The sequence below is a fragment of the Nicotiana tabacum genome, chromosome 10 (assembly GCF_000715075.1).
Source record: "Nicotiana tabacum cultivar K326 chromosome 10, ASM71507v2, whole genome shotgun sequence".
NCBI classification, from domain to species: Eukaryota; Viridiplantae; Streptophyta; class Magnoliopsida; order Solanales; family Solanaceae; genus Nicotiana; species Nicotiana tabacum.
In genome coordinates this window covers 171,328,904-171,347,477 of record NC_134089.1, presented here as the reverse complement: position 1 = coordinate 171,347,477, position 18,574 = coordinate 171,328,904, and positions in this window count along the sequence as shown.

Below are 18,574 nucleotides of genomic sequence, written 5' to 3'. Positions count from 1 at the left end.
GACCTAGTAAAATCCCATAAATAGAATTTGGAAAGGATAGTATGTACACAATATTAACCACTAGCAGTCTAAGACCAACCCTATCAAACTAACCCTCCCCCTAGACTTGACTACGTCCTAACCTACAACCCTAATGCTCGACCTCCACACATTTCTATCAAGGGTCATGTCCTCGAAAATCTGCAGCAACGCCATAACCTGTCTGATCACCTCTCCCCAATACTTCTTAGGCTGCCTCTACCTCTTCTCGTACCCACCAAGGCCAACCGCTCGCACCTCCTCACCAGAGCATCTGGGCTCCTCCTCCGCACATGCCCGAACCATTTGAGTCTCGCTTCCCGCATCTTGTCATCCATAGGAGCCATACACCTTCTCCTAAATATCTTGATTCCTAATCTTATCCATCTTAATATGCCCGCACATCCACCTAAACATCCTCATTTAAGCTACTTTCCGAATATGGTTAGATAAAGATAAAAAAAATTGGAGATGGGACTACGCAATTTAGCGTATATTTGGGAGAGTATACAGAAGGGACTGCACAATTTAGCTAAAACAAAAAATAGTCTCTATCAAATAATTGCAGCGCAAAAATTTATGTTAATTCTTTGTAATTTTATTTAAAATAAAACCGATCATCTTATTCCCAAAGAGATAAATTTGGGAGACCTGCACTATTCCAATACAGTCTAGCATGAACACATTCAAAGAAACTATGCATTAAGATTTCATCCTTACCTCTACAGGTAGTACTATATTCGTCTATATTTATGCCGATTTTGTGAAGATGAGCCCTCGTAGGAACTTTGTTGTGATAACATAACCAAAGGAAGTAGTTAATTTTTCTCGGGATATTAAGTTTCCAAATCCAAGAGAAATTCCGACCACTCCATTGTGTGTGAGAGATAAGCTTGTAAGCCGATTTCATGCTAAAGAGGCCAGAATTTGTGTGAGACCGGATGGGAAGGTCCTCACATGGTTCCTTAGGAATATAGCTACTCTTGATAATATTAATGATGTTCTCAGGAAGCTCAAAGGAGATAGGGTTGAGATTCCACTTACCATCACATATTATTGAACTAACTTTCATGGTTAACTCATCCTTCCTGAGCGGTCCATGTACTGCATATCTTAAAGGCCTATTTAATAGGGTCAAGGTGGAAATCCGCAAAGTAATATTTTTGCCATTCTCAATATTCTATGCAATCCCTTCATTGCAAAAAGACCACCCTTTAAGAATATTATTCGAATGATAACCACTGGCTAGACTATTTGAGGAATTACCACTATACCTTTGAAAATTTCCTCTACGAATGGAAAGATATTTTTTCATTCAGCCTTTGACACTTATGGTTAAATCGCAATAAAAATCATCATAATAACTATAACAATTCAATCTCGTGGAGAATTATCAGAAGTAGAATTGTGGAATACAAGCTCCTAACTCAAAACGAGCATCACACCAGCCCTAATATAACTTTGAGGCTTAATTGGAACCTACCTCCTTTACATTCATACAAACTCAATACAGATGTAGCTGCCGAGGGTAATCCTAGGTTAGGGGGTCTATGAGGTGTAATTCGAAACCATAAGGGTCACTGGGTAGTGGGGTATTACTCTAGCATCCCAATAACAAATCATACAGAAGTTGAGATATTGGCTCTCTTGCATGGACTCAAGCTAGCTGTATCACAAGGATTATATCCTTTAGAAGTGGAGATGGATGCAACGGAGATAATCAAAATGATCAATGACAAGCAAAATAAGTTCACTAACTTAATCCTTGAATGCAGGTCCCTACTACATCAGTTGGGTACGAGGAGGATTAAACACTATTTTCAGGAGCAAAATCTAGTAACTGACTCATTAGCAAACGAGGGGATGAAGCATGCCAACCTTAGTGTTTTTGTCCATCTGTCATTACCCCATGTAGCAATAAATAAATATGTTACTAGGGACATAGGGGAAACATCTACAATGAATGTCTTGTTGAGTACTTGCCGGTTAGTAGCAGATTTAGGTAACTACTGTGTGTCTAGTACTCCTGCTTTTAGTGCATCTAGCACTTCTACTGCTTGTAATGTTACTTAATATTTAAATGAATTTGCCAGTTTGCAAAAAAAAGAAAAAAAAGAAATGAAGTCAAATTATTTTACGACGACAAGTATCTTTTCTATCTGTTCAACTGAACATCTACTTTTAACCATTTTCTATTAAAGTATTGACTTTAAAATTTCAAGATCGTATCTTTTTTGGTTTGGATCTAGATTTTACATCTTTCCCAATGCAATTATATAAACAATAGTGACAATCATGCCTATGTCTCGACCGTTAATAGCAAGACAGAATCTACACATATGATAGTATATTCATTTAGATGTAATTTGAAAACTAAATGTATTTTGTTTAGACAATGTACACTGCAATTTTTTTTGTGAAAAGGTGCAACTATTATTGAAAGAATACACCTAGTTTTTGTGAAAATGTGTTCTACAATCTTTAAATGGTGCATTTGATGTATGAGTGGTTCGTTGTATCATGAAAGTAAAATGCTGACTTTGTTGCTATTTGTTTCTGGATAACAATGAAAATTTTCTATGAAGACAATACCTTCCATAACGTGCCTAGAAACAGTTTTTCTATCTAAAACTCTATCGTTATATTTTATTTATGCTGTTACATCTTATTTATTTATCAAGTAGTCTTCTAATTAATACGTTCATATCTAATATTTTTCCACAAAATTCCACTAGTACCTGGTGATTACACCGGATTAATTGAATTATCATGGTTAAGTAACTATAAAGGGTAAAATATGTTACATTAAATAATCGCACGAGGAAGTGACACGTGGAGCCGGAGATAGAAGATAGCTGAAACTGAAAGCAACAATCCTGTGTGTTACCGGAGAGAATGATACTCATAAAGATGAAATAAATATCTGCAAATTGGTAGCACTTAATGAAGAATATTCTACATCATTAAGTATACTACCATTACAAGAAATATGACATTCACTGCCCCCCGTTACACATTCTTCAATGATCCTCATAATTGATATTAAAGAGGGGCTTGATCCTAGGACCTTGTTCCCTAGGTGCAGCTATAAATAGTGAGCTTTACTATCATTGTAAATGGCACGAATTTTCGGGCAAACATATGCTACAGTCTATTCAAAGCTTAATATAATTTTATCTTCTTATTTTTTGATACCATTGTTGTTGTGCCCGGAAGCCATGCTTCCGGAACTACTATTTCTACTATTTCGTCTTCATCTCAAGGCTAAGTATTATATTTTTATCTAATTCATCTATTATTTCAGGATCAAACTAATTCACTTGTTTAGAAACTACGTATAAATTCAACTGTGCTGTTTTACAGGTAAATTATTTGGCGCCCACCATGGGGCCTAGATAGTTGTGTAATTAAGTTGGTCCTTGCCTCTTTTACTAACGTGTTTGATTATTTGTTCTTAGCAAAAAATCATAGAAAATAGCAGATAATGGTATTAACAACACACACAACCTTGAGGCCCAAGGAAATCAACCTCAGCACGAGGATTCAATCAGTGTTACCCGTAGTGAGGGGAATGAGGCCACACAGGTCCACAACAGACGGTACCCGCGACATGTTCGGGATGCAACTCCTCGGTTGATGTAACTAACTCACCAGATTGAGAAGGTCATCGTTTTCTGTGTAGAGAAGCCCCCTCCTCGATGTCTTCCTCATCATCATCAATCATCATGGTATCTATGGCCGGCCCGAGGGGAGGGGGGTGGCTCGTCACCACAACTTCCGTAGATGACTCGGGGGCGGCATTCTTCGCCCTCTTATTCTTTCCCCCGATCGCAGATGAACGCCTTTTTTTAGTTTCTTGTTCTCCGGCTGGTGACTCCGGGAAGAAGCACCTGCACCAGAAGCAGGCTCGGAGATGCATGTCTATGTAAAAGCCTCCTGCACCAACCTCGTTGCATCAGCAGGATTAGCTAAAATGTCCTCCTCGAGGACGATAATTGAGCCCTGGGGTGAACCTGAATTCAACGGGAGAGAAGATTCAAACAACTTCCTAATATGAAAAGGTAAAAACAAGATGAGTTCAACTTACCATGATTTTGGCCTTCAAACCGTATTTCAAGGACAGTTCTTTCCACGTGCCGGTTTCGGGCGTAGTAACATCTAAAATTTTCAGGAGCCATTGGTCCAAGCCCTCAACCCTAGGTGGAACCTATAGAGTCACTGAAACAGGTAAAGGAAGAAGATTCAATAATAGTGTGGAATGATCTTTAACAGAAGAAGAAACAAACGATAGACTTACATGTTTGCTTCCATAATTTTAGGAAAGTTGGAGTCGTGGCCAAGATGATGTCACTAGGGGCAACTAAAACGAACTATTCCATCCACCCATGATCGTTGTCATTATCCATGCTGGATAGTAGTGCACGGTGGCATCCCCCGCGGGTGATTTTGGGGGAATATAGGCTCATCACTCGAGCTAAGGATAGCTCTTCTCCCGTCTCTTGGCACATGCGCCAAAGGCAAGCGATTGTCCTCCATATGGAAGGGCTTACTTGTGCCAAGCACACCTGATAGCGAAGACAAAACTCCATAATGACGGAGTAAAGCTTTCCGCTCAAAGAAAACGTTTTAAAAGTGATGGGATACGTGTAAAAATATGTAAAACCATTCTTGGGTAAAGTTATCCTCTCCGCCAAGTTAGGAGCAATAATATCCAAATCTTGGCAGTGGCAATCTTCCTTCACAGCAAGGATATTGGAAGGACGAATAGAAGAAGGATATATGCTAACAACCCTCGTACGAGGGTGAGCAGAAGGGTACTTCTCTTCAAAATCTTTGGTGATAATCAGATTTTTTGGGATGATGGTACTCACCATAGGGATAGCATCATCGTCAGTTTTGCCTTTGTTCTTTGAAAAAATAGGGTTTCTTGAAGAAGAGACCATTTTTAATCATAAAAAGCATTTTTCTCTCAAATAAGGAAGTTAAAGAAAGGTTAAAGTCGAAGTATGAGTTGAATAAAGAAAATCTTAGAAAATTTAGAGTATTATGAAGTGTAAATGAAGGAGATTGATGCGTATAAGTGAAGGTATAGGCGTCTAAACTCGTGGCCATAATTACCTTGATAACCGGCAAAAGTTATGCTAAATCGTGGGATGACGCGTGTTTGGGGTATTAAATGCGGAGAGACGTACATCCAATCAACCGTTAGAAAATTTTCAGAGGGGTTAGTATATTTCTCGCCAAGAAGAATGTTTCTACCAACTTTCCGGTGACACAAAGGTATGCCACCGGAAAGTAGGGGGACTATCAGTATAGGGTAAAATATGTTATATTAAATGATCTTATGAGGAAGTGACACGTGGAGCCAAAGACAAAAGATAGTTGAAACCAAAGGCAATGATCTTGTCTATTATCTGAGGGAATGATACTCATAAATATAAAATAAATGTCTGCTACCCGGTAGCATATAATGAAGAATATTCTACAGTATTAAGTATACTGCACGTTACAAGAAATATGACATTCACTATCCGTTGTTACACATTCTTCAATGGCCCTCATAATTGACATTAAAGATGAGCTTGATCCTAGGACCTTGTTCCCTAGGTGCAGCTATAAATAGCGAGCTCTATTATCATTGTAAAGGACACGAATTTTCTGGCAAACATATGCTACACTCTATTAAAAGCTTAATATAATTTTATCTTCTTATTTTTTGATATCATTGTTGTTGTGCCTGGAAGCCCTGGTGCCGGAACTACTATTTCGTCTCCATCTCAAGGCTAAGTATTACATTTTTATCAAATTCATCTATTATTTTAGGATTAAATTAATTCACTTATTTAGAAACCACATATATTGAACTGTGTCTATCCTTGCGGAGTTTAAATGACAAGGCTTGTCCAACTAAAACTAGGATGTCAATGGTTCGGTTCGGCCGGTTGTTTTATAAAATTTATACCATACCAATTTTTTCGGTTATTCTACTATATAATCAAAATGAGACTTTTCGAAACCGTCCCATTCAATTTGGTTTCTCTTTGGCATTGGTACGATTCAATTAATTTTCGGTATTTTTTTAATTGTATAAAAGTCACTAGTAGAAGTAGAATACAATAACATATGTACTTTTATAGGACTTCGCAAAACTCTCTAGACATTATTACTGTTTAAGTGGTGATGAATTAAGAAAACATGAAAGTTGACCAGAGTATAGATCCATCAACTATTATACAGTAGCGTAAAAGAAACTAAGTAAAGACAATGAAAATGTAACTCACACGAGTTGAAAGATATTTGTAGACATGTGATTTTTGACCCTCCCTAATATTTTTTTATATTTTAGCATGCAAATATTTAATTTAGGCCTAATATCGCTATTTCAACTAATTTTTACTCGGTTACTTTATTTTATTACAAAAAAATAAAAATTACAAAAATAGTTTTATTAATGTTTTGTAGTCATTTTTAATCTTGAAAAATATCAAAAATAGTTTTGTTTTAACGATCAGTCTTACTTTAATAGTTATTTTTATTTAATTAAAATTAATTAATAAATAAGGTAGTATTTTAGTCTTGTTCACCGAGAAAAATACCAAAATAGTTGTGTTTTAATGGTCAGTCTTGCATTAATAGTTATTTTTATTTAAGTAAAATTAATTAATAAATAATGTAGTATTTTAGTTTTGTTCACCGAGAAAAAATAATTTTGGGCTCAAACAACCCATTTTTAGGCTTAATTTTCGGACCTCGCTCATAATAACCCAAGCCCAATACCTCTAAAATCCTAGACTTAGATTATAAAAGGACCTACACCCTAAAGACCTAAGACTAGACTCTACATATGACCAATCCGTCGTGTTTCTTCTTCTGATTTTGAGGACCAACCTACACAAAAAATGAAAGGAGCTATAATTTTTAATCTCCAGAGCTAACAGAACAAAAAGAAGAATCAGCGAAAGGAGTACAAAAAATAGATCCCCATCAGCACCTTTCTTCGATCGTTCAAAATTTAATTCAAATTCCAAATATTCGATCATCGAAGAAAATCGAAATTTTTGATGAATCATAAACCCCAAGACGTAGCTGAAGTAGGGAATAATCTCAATTTCATCTGATTATTTGAATCAAATAATACAGAATCTTCTTAATAGCAGTTATTTGCCGCCAATATGGGCAACTGTAGTTGCTGAATTCTTCGTAATCCTTACTATCACACTTTCTACATATCTAATCTTCGAACACCTTTTAGTTTACAAAAATCCTGAGGAACAAAAGTTTTTGATTGGAGTAATATTGATGGTGCCTTGTTATGTTGTTAAATCATTTGTGTCATTGGTAAATCCAGCAATTAGTGTTGACATTGGGATACTACGTGATTGCTATGAATCCTTTGCCATGTACTGCTTTGGGAGGTATCTTGTTGCATGTTTAGCCGATCTTGGGGAAGTTCCGTCTGGTTTTTAATTTTTCGATGCTAATTCGGGTTTCGTCCGCGATTCGTCATATTTTGAGTGTTAAACATTGAAACAATCAATTTTTTGGCTATATTGAGGTTCAACTCTTTCATCCTCTATTCGTTTTATGCAAGCTCTTATTAATTATTTGTTTGGTGATATGATCCCGTTGATTCTGTAATTGATCTCCGTGGTTTTGAATTTGCTCGCTCGGTTATCTGCTCGTGTTTACTTGAATTGGTTATAGCTGAACATAATTATGTCACAATATAGAAATTGGGTCACTATTCTTCAACTGAATTACATCAAATTAGATTAAAAGGGATCGGGTGTGCATTTCATGTGACCTTGCCATCATTTTAAATAATAATAATAAAATAAATATGTTACAAACTCAGGTGTGCATTTCATGTGACCTGATTTCAATATCCAACAAGGTTAAATAGAATGTGTCGTGCACCATGGGTGCATTTTATGTAGCGTGGCTTACAATGTGTTTTAAATAACCTTGAATTTTTCCGAAATATCAAAAGCGGCTAAAAAGTTAAAAATGTACAATAGGTTTAAAATGTGTAATTTTTCAGATAATTAGGCCAATTATTAATAGTTGAGCGACCGTGCTAAAACACGGAACTCGGGAGTGCCTAACACCTTCTACCGGGTTAACAGAATTCCTTACCCGGTCTTCTGTGTTCGCGGACCAAAAATAGAGTCAAATTTTCTCGATTTGGGATTTTAAAATAAACTGGTGACTTGGGACACTAAATAAATTATCCCAAGTGGCGACTCTGATAAATTAAATTAAATAATCTCATTTTGAATAATGTCACTTTAATTGGAAAAGCTCCCTTGTATCCCCTTTTGGGTGGTAAAGAGGAGGTGTGACAGCTCTGGCGACTCTGCTGGGGAAAAGAACCCAGAACATTTGGTTCAGGGTTCAAGAATTCGAGCTTAGAGTAACTGTTATAGTTGGCTTTTATCTATTTTCTGGCTTTTGCGTGTTTGAGCCTAATGTGCTAAATGCCTCTTTTTACCGCTTTGATATTCTGTGAACTGTATATAAACTGCTACGAAACCCTCTTCTCTCTGAGTCTTCTAAATCATATGGGAAGTGTGCACTTCATGTGACTTCTTTTCTATTAGAGTCATATCCCAATTTTAGAACGAGATTCGGACAAGTTGCAAAGCCGGTGAAGCTTTTGTATTTCCGGTACGCTTCCCCCTTGGCTCGAGCTGTCCGCTCGGGTAAGCCAGGTCTAGAACAATACACCCAGGTTTTTAAACCTAGAATAACATAGCCTCATGCCATATCCCTAATAGGAACACTTTTTTGCATCACGTGCATTTGACTTTGGGGACTCAACACAAGGGTTGGGTCCGTCTAGGACAGGTGTACCCCAAAAATAAAAGATCATCCTGATGTATCTTATGTGCTACTTGTGTATCTGTCTGTTTTGGCTTGCATGTTGACTGGCTTCTAGAATAGGGAAAGAAAATGAAAAAAAGAGAAAAAGAAAAAAATCAAAAAAGGAAGAAAAAAGAAAAGAGAGTGAGGTAGGATCGAAAAACACCCGGTTCTGAAAATCTTGGTATTCAAAAATTCCGAAACTCTACCGAAATTTTGAAAAAAAATAAGAAGAAGAGAAAAGTAGAAAAAAGAAAAGGCATTTTAAAATAAGTCATGTTTCCTCTATTCCGTCAAAACTGACGAACTACGCGGGTCTGATTCTCACCGGATGTGAGATACGTAGGCAAACCTCATCGGTTCCGGACCACAATTTTCAAAAAAAAAATCCAAAAATATTTTCCTTTAGTTCCTTTTTTAGAAAGTCTTTCTTTTAGACCCCAATTTTTTTTAAAAAAATACAAAAATATTTTCTTTTAATCTCTCTCAAAATCCAAAAATATTTCATTCTTCTTTCGAATATTGAAATGAAAATTTAAGATTCAAAAACGTTTTCTTTTTTCTTTAGAAGTGTTTCTTTCATAAATTCAAAATAAAAGTCCAAAAATCCAAAAATATTTCCTTTCTTCTATAGAAATTTTTCTTTCGAAATTCTAGAAAAAGAGAGTCGAAGTTCAAAAAAAATATTTCCTTTCTTATTTAGAAGTCTTTCTTTTCAAAAATTAAAAAAAACAAATAAATCGAAATTCAAAAATATTTTATTTCTTCTTTTTAAGTCTTTCTTTGAAAAAGTCCAAAATCCAAAAAAAAAAGAGTTAGTTTACTTACTTTATTTCTAACCTTCCCGAACTACGCAAGATCTTATTCATGTTCCCACATGATACGTAGGCAACCCACATCAGGTTCGATCAACCAAAAGAAAAAATAAAGAAAAAAAGGAAAAAATTGATGATAATAATAAGGAATGACTGAGTCCATTCTAACATGTCTTGTTTTGAATTGTGAAGAAAGTTGAGGTGGTCGGTTTGTGGTAAGCGGACAACACAAGATCCAAGGAAAAATGATAACTAACATCGAATCTGCTACAAGTGCTCAAGAGACTCAGGGTCAGAGGGTTCGACAAGAGTCTACTGTGTTTGAGGAAAATAGAATACTAAAATAGCAAATGACCAAAATATGTCAAGCATGGGCCAATGGCCAAGGGCAGCCTTGTCATGAGTCACAATTTGCTACCCAACAAGAGCAGTACCACTCTCCTGAGTACCACTCGTACTTGTTTGATCTTCCTGCAAACACTGAGAAGCCTGCCCGAAAGATGGCACAGGAAGAAATGGCCCAAAGAGTGAAAATTTTAGAACAATGGTTGAAAAACATGCAAGGGTTGGCAGGTCAGAAGAGTATTGCCTTCAAGGATAAATGTATGTTCCCCGATGTCCACTTTCCGCCTGGTTTCAAGACTCTCAAATTTGAAAAGTATGATGGACATGGAGACCCCATAGTCCACCTGAAAAGGTATTGCAATCAGCTAAGAGGTGTAAGAAGAAATGAAGAATTGCTAATAGCTTATTTTGGGGAAAGCCTTAGGGGAGTAGCCTCCGAATGGTTTACAGATCAAGACACATCTCGCTGGTATGTCTAGGATGATATGGCATAGGACTTTATCAAATAGTTCCAATACAACATCGATATCGCCCTAGACCGCAATTCCCTTTCAAACCTGAAGAAGAAACTAACTGAAAGTTTCAGGGAATATGCCATTAAATGGAGAGAGCAAACAGCTAGAGTTAAGCCACCCATGGATGACCACGAGTTAATCACTGTCTTTCTTCAGGCTCAAGAGCCAGATTATTTTCAAAACATAATGTCCGCAGTAGGTAAATGCTTCTCAGAACCAATCAAAATGGAGGAAATGGTTGAAAATGGTCTTAAGACAGGCAAAATTATAAGTCAAGCAGTTCTCAAAGCCGCAACTCAGGCTGTCCAGATTGAATTTGATAATTTTGGTGACACGAATGAGAATGACAAAGAAATCTTGATGACATCGGGGTCGAGAAGAGGTCCTAGGAGAGTATCTCGAAGGTATGACCAGCCTCGTCTGTTTTCCGATGATGCTTCTGAGCATTACTATCCACCTCAGAACCCAAAATACTTTGTTGCTCCACCTCAGTATGTTGTTCAGCCACCAAAACACCCCAGAAGGTGAGCAGCAACACCTTAAAACCTCCAGCAACATCTACAAATTTTTCAAGTGCCCTATAACCCATATCCAAGTCAGAGGTATAAAGGGGAACAAAGGTTGAAAGATAATTTTACACCAATAGGAGAGTCCTATGCAATCTTATTTGAGAAGTTAAAGCATTATGACATGATTGCACCTATTCCTCCAAATCATGTAGACCCACGTGCAAGAAGCTTTGACCCTTCTAAAAGGTGTGAATACCATTCTAATGCCCAGGGACACAATGTTGAAAGCTATCGGGATTTGAAAAGAGAAATAGAAAGGATGATCTAGGAAAACCTGATTGTGATCCAAGACAGTGACACTTGGAATATCATGCAAAATCCTTTACCTACACATGATGATGCACACTTTGTGGGGATGATGCCTGGTGACACGGAGAATGAGAATCCTCTCGGGAACTTGCCGACTGAAATTGGAGAAGGCCATGGTGATTTTGATGAGCAAATTTGCGGCTAAATGTCAAGCTTAGCAGTTGAAAAGTCATTCCCTCATCACTAGGAAGGAATCTTGGTATTTGATATTTTTTCTACTATCTGGGTTATTTCAGGGTTGTCATCTAGATTTTATTTGTTTTATTGAGTCAAACCCTTCTATCCATCCATTCTGTTTGTGTGAGTCTTATCTGTCTGTTCTGTTGCTATTTTTATTATCAGGGTTATTTTAGGGTTGTAACTTGAATTTTAGGTTGTTTGTCTTGTTATCAAACCTTTTCATCCTTTACTCAATAAAATACAGTTTGTCCTTTTGTGTCATTCTATTCTTAGTTCTTTTCTTGCTAGTTCTAATGACATGACATGCATGCGGAAATTTTGGCCAGATCTTAGAAACTGATTTAATCTGGAATTGGATAGCTGGAAAAAGAAAAAAAACACTTTAGAGGATGAATAAAGAGTTGAAATACTTTGGAATTAAGGTCGAGTAAAATTCACCTTCAAATCATTGTGAAGATCGGGCTTGAGGATATTTAATCAATTGAAGTATGTTGGAAAGTTTGACATTAGGGGATGGAAAATGTCTTGTGACCACGACACACCAAGAAGACAGACATGTTCGTCAATGCTGTGATCGCGAAAAGATACTATGTTTGGCGTTCTTGAGGTTGAGAGGCCCTTTTTCTTCTACCCAAAATATTTTATACCCTTTGTCACCCCTTTGAGCCTATGTTATTTTCTTTGATTATTCTCTTTTGGAATCAAGTTTAGAGTCAAGAGTCAAAAAACAAAAAATAAAAAAAAGGGGAAAAAGAAAAAGGAAAAAAGGTCCATGCCCCAAGAGTACAAACTAGGGCAGCTCTTTGAAAGTTCAAGTGAAAAAAAAAAGAACTGTCTAAGGTCCATGCCCTCAGAAGATAGAAGCTGGGGCAAACAAAAAAAAATAAAAAAGGAGAAAAGGAAAGAAAAAAAATAAAGAAAAAGAAAAAGAAAGAAAGATGAAAATAGTTTAGGTCAGATGTTTGAACTACGTTAGACTTGATTCCTTTAAAATAAGGATACGTAGGCAGCCTCACGGTTCGGTCCAACCAAATAAGAATTTAGAAGAAAAAGAAAAAAAATAGAAAAAATAGAAAAATCCAAAAATCTCCAGTATCTGAAACTGGGGCAACGATTTTATTTCATTTTTGAAAGAGTCGATTCCAAGAGTTGTAAGTCTACAACCCCTCATTTTGAGTTTATTTTGAGCCTTCATGCCGACCTTTCTTTCCAACCATATCCAAAAACCTTCCAAATAAAGACCTCCCAATATGCCTTCAAGAATGTCAAGAGACGCATGCAATGAGAAACAATTGTCACACGACGTAGAACATCATCGAGCTGCTCACAAAAAGAGGGAAAGAAAAAGAAAAAGAAAAATGAGAGAGTCTTATTAGTGAAAACCCTCACGGGCACTGTAAGACGATGGTAAACAGAGATGCATAAATGAGAGAGACTTGTTGGTGAAAACCCCTCGGGCACTACTTGTCGAAAGTGAGTCGTTAAGCTGATGCAAAGGATTGGCACAAACAAGCCTGACTTCAAAGGTCATAAGAATGGTAAAAGGGAAGATTGGATCAGTTTGATAGATCAGGCCGTTAAGTACAAAATGCATGTCATGATCATTAAAGCTAGTTATTGAAGGAAAAAAGAAAAAAAAGAAAAAAAATAACAACATTCCTTCTTTCCTTCCCGACATGGGCATTTCTTGTTAGTACTTTTTCTTTACATCATTGTGTCATTCACTCTGAGTCCGTCCTTGTCAAAATAAGTAAGAAAAGATTTCAAAATCTGCTACCAGCTTTTCATTTGCACAAAGTAAATTTGGCCAGCATACGCAATTGTTACTGCCAATATACCTTGAGGATTCATGCAAAGGCTTCCTCAAAAGACTCTTGTCAACCTACTTGGCGCAAGCAAGGATAACTGGTGATTCTCTCTGACAGACAAATTGCTCAAAAAGCAGGAAGTCATTCAAGATATCAGAAAAGGTCACCTAAGCAAAGATCTCCAGTTGGGATAAAGTTGTTTGAGCTGCAAATACAAATGGTACTGGGTGTGAAACATTCAGAATTGGGGCAGAACAAAAGTTTCTTGAGATCGACTTAGGCTGATTGAGCAAAAGCCAAGTTGCTCAAGACTCAAGGCCACAAACCGACCACCATTTTCAAAGCTGACAAATTTTTATTTGTGTGAAACAAGAACAAAGAAGTGCAAGGAAAGTGGTTCAAAAAAAAGAAGAAAACAAATAATAAAAAAAAGTGAAGAAAAAGAAAAGAAGAGAAGAGTCGACAAAGGGAAGTTTCTCAAATCTTTGCCTTTATTTGTCTTGCTATTGTGCATAAAATCTTGCCATTGATCTTCACATTTTTTCCTCCTAGGATAACAAGTCCTAGTCTGATGGATTTTCTCCCAATAAAATCTTAGTTTGATGAATTTTCTCCTAAGATAGAAAACCTAGTCTGATGAACCTTCTCCCAGGATAGAAATCTTAGTCTGATGAATCTTTTTTCTAAGATCGCAAAAAAAGACCTAGTCTGATGAATTTTCTCCTAGGATCAAAATCTTAGTCTGATAAATCTTTCTCCTAAGATAGAAAACCTAGTCTGATGAACTTTCTCCAAGGATAGAAATCTTAGTCTGATGAATCTTTCTCCTAAGATAACAAAAATAGACCTAGTCTGATGAATTTTCTCCTAGGATCAAAATCTTAGTCTGATGAATCTTTCTCCTAACATAGAAACCTAGTTTGATGAACTTTCTCCTAGGATAGAAATCTTAGTCTGATGAATCTTTCTCCTAAGATAACAAAAATAGACCTAGTCTGATGAATTTTCTCCTAGGATCAAAAGCTTAGTCTGATGAACTTTCTCCTAGGATAAAAATCTTAGTCTGATGAATCTTTCTCCTAAGATACCAAAAAAAACAAAAAAAAAAGAAAAAAAGAAAAAAAGGACCTAGTCTGATGAATCTTTCTCCTAAGATAGAAAACCTAGTCTGACGAATTTTCTTCTAGGATAATTTGAAAAAAGGAAGTCTAGATTTGAAAAAAAAAGTAAAAGAAAAAAGAAAAGAAAAAAGGGGTCAATTTTAGTTTTCTTAAGTTATCGATGTTTAGTTTTCTTGAAATCAGGGGCCCCGCCTGGATAATAGGATTAGTCTTTACTTTAGTCAAGCTTAGTTTATAGTTTTCCGCAAGTTCAATCACGTTTAGGAGACGCACATCCTAGTCGAATCATTAATTTTACTCTCATCATTGCATCCTTCATCAGCAGCGTAGGTGATTTATAGTTCTGCTAACAATTCACAAATCTTCCTAGTGAAAACTGGGGCAGAAAAATTTCTTTTGTTTTGTCTGTTTTGTTGTAATCAGGCGCCCACCTGTTTCAGGGGAAAGCAGTTTTAAAGGAATGTGGGTCAAGTTCAGCAATCAAGCGTCCACCTGGAAAACAAAGGGAAAACAATTCAACTTTCAGAGGAAAGGAAGACAATTCAAATGTTGGTAATCAGGCGCCCACCTGGAGAATAAAGGGGAAGCAGCAATGTTCAAAGGAAGACGGTTCAAGTTCAGCAATCAGGCACCCACCTGGAAAACAAATGGAAAACAATTCAAGTTTCAGAGGAAAGGAATATAATTCAAATGTTGGTAATTAGACGTCCACCTGGAGAACAAAGGAAAAGCAGCAATGTTCAAAGGAAGACGATTTAAGTTCAGCAATCGGGCGCCCACCTGGAGAACAAAGAGAAAACAGTTCAAGTTTCGAAGAAAAATAGTGCAAGTATTGGCAATCAGGCGTCCACCTGGAGAATAAGGAGAAGGCAGTCCAAGTTTCGAAGGAAGACAGTTCGAGTATTGACAATCAGGCGCCTACCTGAAGAATAAGGGAATTCACTTTAGAATGCAGTTCAAGTCAGCAACAAAAGAAACTCGCAGCAAGAATGCGAGTCAACAGTCCGAGATGATCAACAGAAGTTAGTCACAATCCAGAATAAAAAAAAAGAAAGGCAAGAAGTGAATCCAAATGTAGAAGATGATGAAAGATGTGGGCTGCTCAAGACATGACTGAAGTCACAAACATGGTGTGTCCGGTTTTGATCCGAAAAGCTGAAGAAGAATGAACTAGCACCTGCAGCTAACAAGCGCCAAGGTTCAAATCTAAAGTCTGCATGAAGAACCATTCAAGACTCAAGATCAAGCTTCAGAAGACTTATAGATAGGAATCTTGTAACTCATAGTTGACAGGCTTAGTCTTTTTCATTTTTTTTTTATTTTGATGTAATAACAGGACCGCGGACCGGAACCTCGATGGAACGGCACCTCGACCGACTCTCCACCTCAGTATACTCCATCATCTCACTCACTTCTCAACTACATGTGGCCTGATTCCTTTATAGCCAAGGATATGTAGGCAACTCATATACCAGGGCTCGGTCACATTCTCCTTTCTTTTAGTTTTGGTCTCCTTAAATAAAGGTCGGGTCAAAAAACCTGTCTAATCGTTCTTTGTCTGAAAACTCTTCGCGTTTCAAGTCAAAGAGGGGCAGCTGTAGACATGTGATTTTTGACCCTTCCCAAGATTTTTTATATTTTAGCATGTAAATATTTAATTTAGGCCTAATATCGCTATTTCAACTAATTTTTACTCTGTTACTTTATTTTATTACAAAAAAATAAAAATTACAAAAAATAGTTTCATTAATGTTTTGTAGTCATTTTTAATCTTGAAAAATACCAAAAATAGTTTTGTTTTAATGGTCAGTCTTACTTTAATAGTTATTTTTATTTAAGTAAAATTAATTATTAAATAAGGTAGTATTTTAGTCTTGTTCACCGAGAAAAATACCAAAAATAGTTTTGTTTTAACAGTCAGTATTACTTTAATAGTTATTTTTATTTAAGTAAAATTAATTAATAAATAAGGTAGTATTTTAGTCTTGTTCACCGAGAAAAAATAATTTTGGGCTCAAACAACCCATTTTTAGGCTAAATATTCGAACCTAGCCCATAATAACTCAAGCCCTATACCCCTAAAATCCTAGACTTAGACTATAAAAGGATCTACACCCTAATGACCTAAGACTGGACTCTATACATGACCAATCCGCCATTTCTTCTTCTGATTTTGAGGACCAACCTAGACAAAAAATGAAAGGAGCTATCATCTTTAATCTCTAGAGCTAACCGAACAAAAAGAAGAATCAGCGAAAGGAGTACAAAAAATAGATCCCCATCAACACCTTTCTTCGATCGTTCAAAATTCAATTCAAATTCCAAATTTTCGATCATCGAAAAAAATCAAAATTTCCGACGAATCATAAACCCTAAGACGTAGCTGATGTAGGGAATAATCTCAATTTCATCCAATTATTTGAATCGAATAATACAGAATCTTCTTAATAGCAGTTATACGCCGCCAATATGGGCAACTGTAGTTGCTGGATTCTTCGTATTCCTTACTATCACACTTTCTACATATCTCATCTTCGAACACCTTTTAGTTTACAAAAATCCCGAGGAACAAAAGTTTTTGATTGGAGTAATATTGGTAAATCCAGCGATTAGTGTTGACATCAGGATACTACGTGATTGTTATGAATCCTTTGCCATGTACTGCTTTGGGACGTATCTTGTTGCATGTTTAGCCGAGCTTGGGTGAGTTCCGTATGATTTTTAATTTTTCGGTGCTAATTCGGGTTCCGTCCGCGATTCGTTACATTTTGAGTGTTAAACATTGAAACAATCAATTTTCTGGCTATATTGAGGTTCAACTCTTTCATCCTCTATGCATTTTATGCAAGCTCGTATTAATTATTTGTTTGGTGATATGATCCCGTTGATTCTGTAATTGATCTCCATGGTTTTGAATTTGCTCGCTCAGTTATCTGCTCGTGTTTACTTGAATTGGTTATAACTGAACATGATTTTATCACAACATAGAAATTGGGTTGTTATTCTTCAACTAAATTACGTCAAATTAGATTAAAAGGGCTCGGGTGTGCATTTCATGTGACCTTGCCATCATTTTGAATAATAATAATAAAATAAACATGTTGCAAACCCGGGTGTGCATTTCATGTGACCCGATTTCAATTTCCAACAAGGTTAAATAGAACGAGTCGTGAACCATGGTGCATTTCATGTAGCGTGACTTACGATGTGTTTTTAAATAACCTTGAATTTTCCCGAAATATCAAAAATGGCTAAAAAGTTAAAAATGCACAATAGGTTTAAAATGTATAATTTTTCAGATAATTAGGCTAATTATTAATAGTTGATCGACCGTGCTGAAATCACGGAACTCGAGGGTGCCTAACACCTTCTCCCGGGTTAATAGAATTCTTTACCCAGTCTTCTGTGTTCGCGGACCAAAAATAGAGTCAAATTTCCTCGATTTGGGATTTTAAAATAAACTGGTGACTTGGGATATCAAATAAATTATCCCAAGTGGCGACTCTGATAAATTAAATTAAATAATCCCATTTCGAATAATGTCACTTTAATTGGAAAAGCTCCCTTGTATCTCCTTTCGGGTGGTAAAGAGGAGGTGTGACAATATTAATCTAGCCGAGACTCAAGAATAAAGTCTATAGAAGATTATGGATGTGTTTGGTATGAAGGAAAATATTTTCCTAGAAAATGTTTTAATGAAAAATGAGTGGTTTTATCACTTATTTTTCCTTGTTTGGTTGGTGAAAGAAAAAAAAATTCGGAAAATATTTTCTAGTGTTTGGTTAGAGCGTAGAAAATATTTTTTAGAAAAATAATTTCTTATGCTACTTTCCTGACCCTCCTTCCCTCAAGTCCCCATGTTTCTTGTCCTCTCCCCTCCTCCCGCCAAATACCCAACATTTTCAGAACTCTATTTTCTTCAAGAATTTAATTATTCTTCTAAAAATTCACACAAATCCAAAGAAATTACTATGCTGCTTTACTTTTTTACGCAAAAATAATATTTTAATTTATGCTTCATAACTAAAAAGG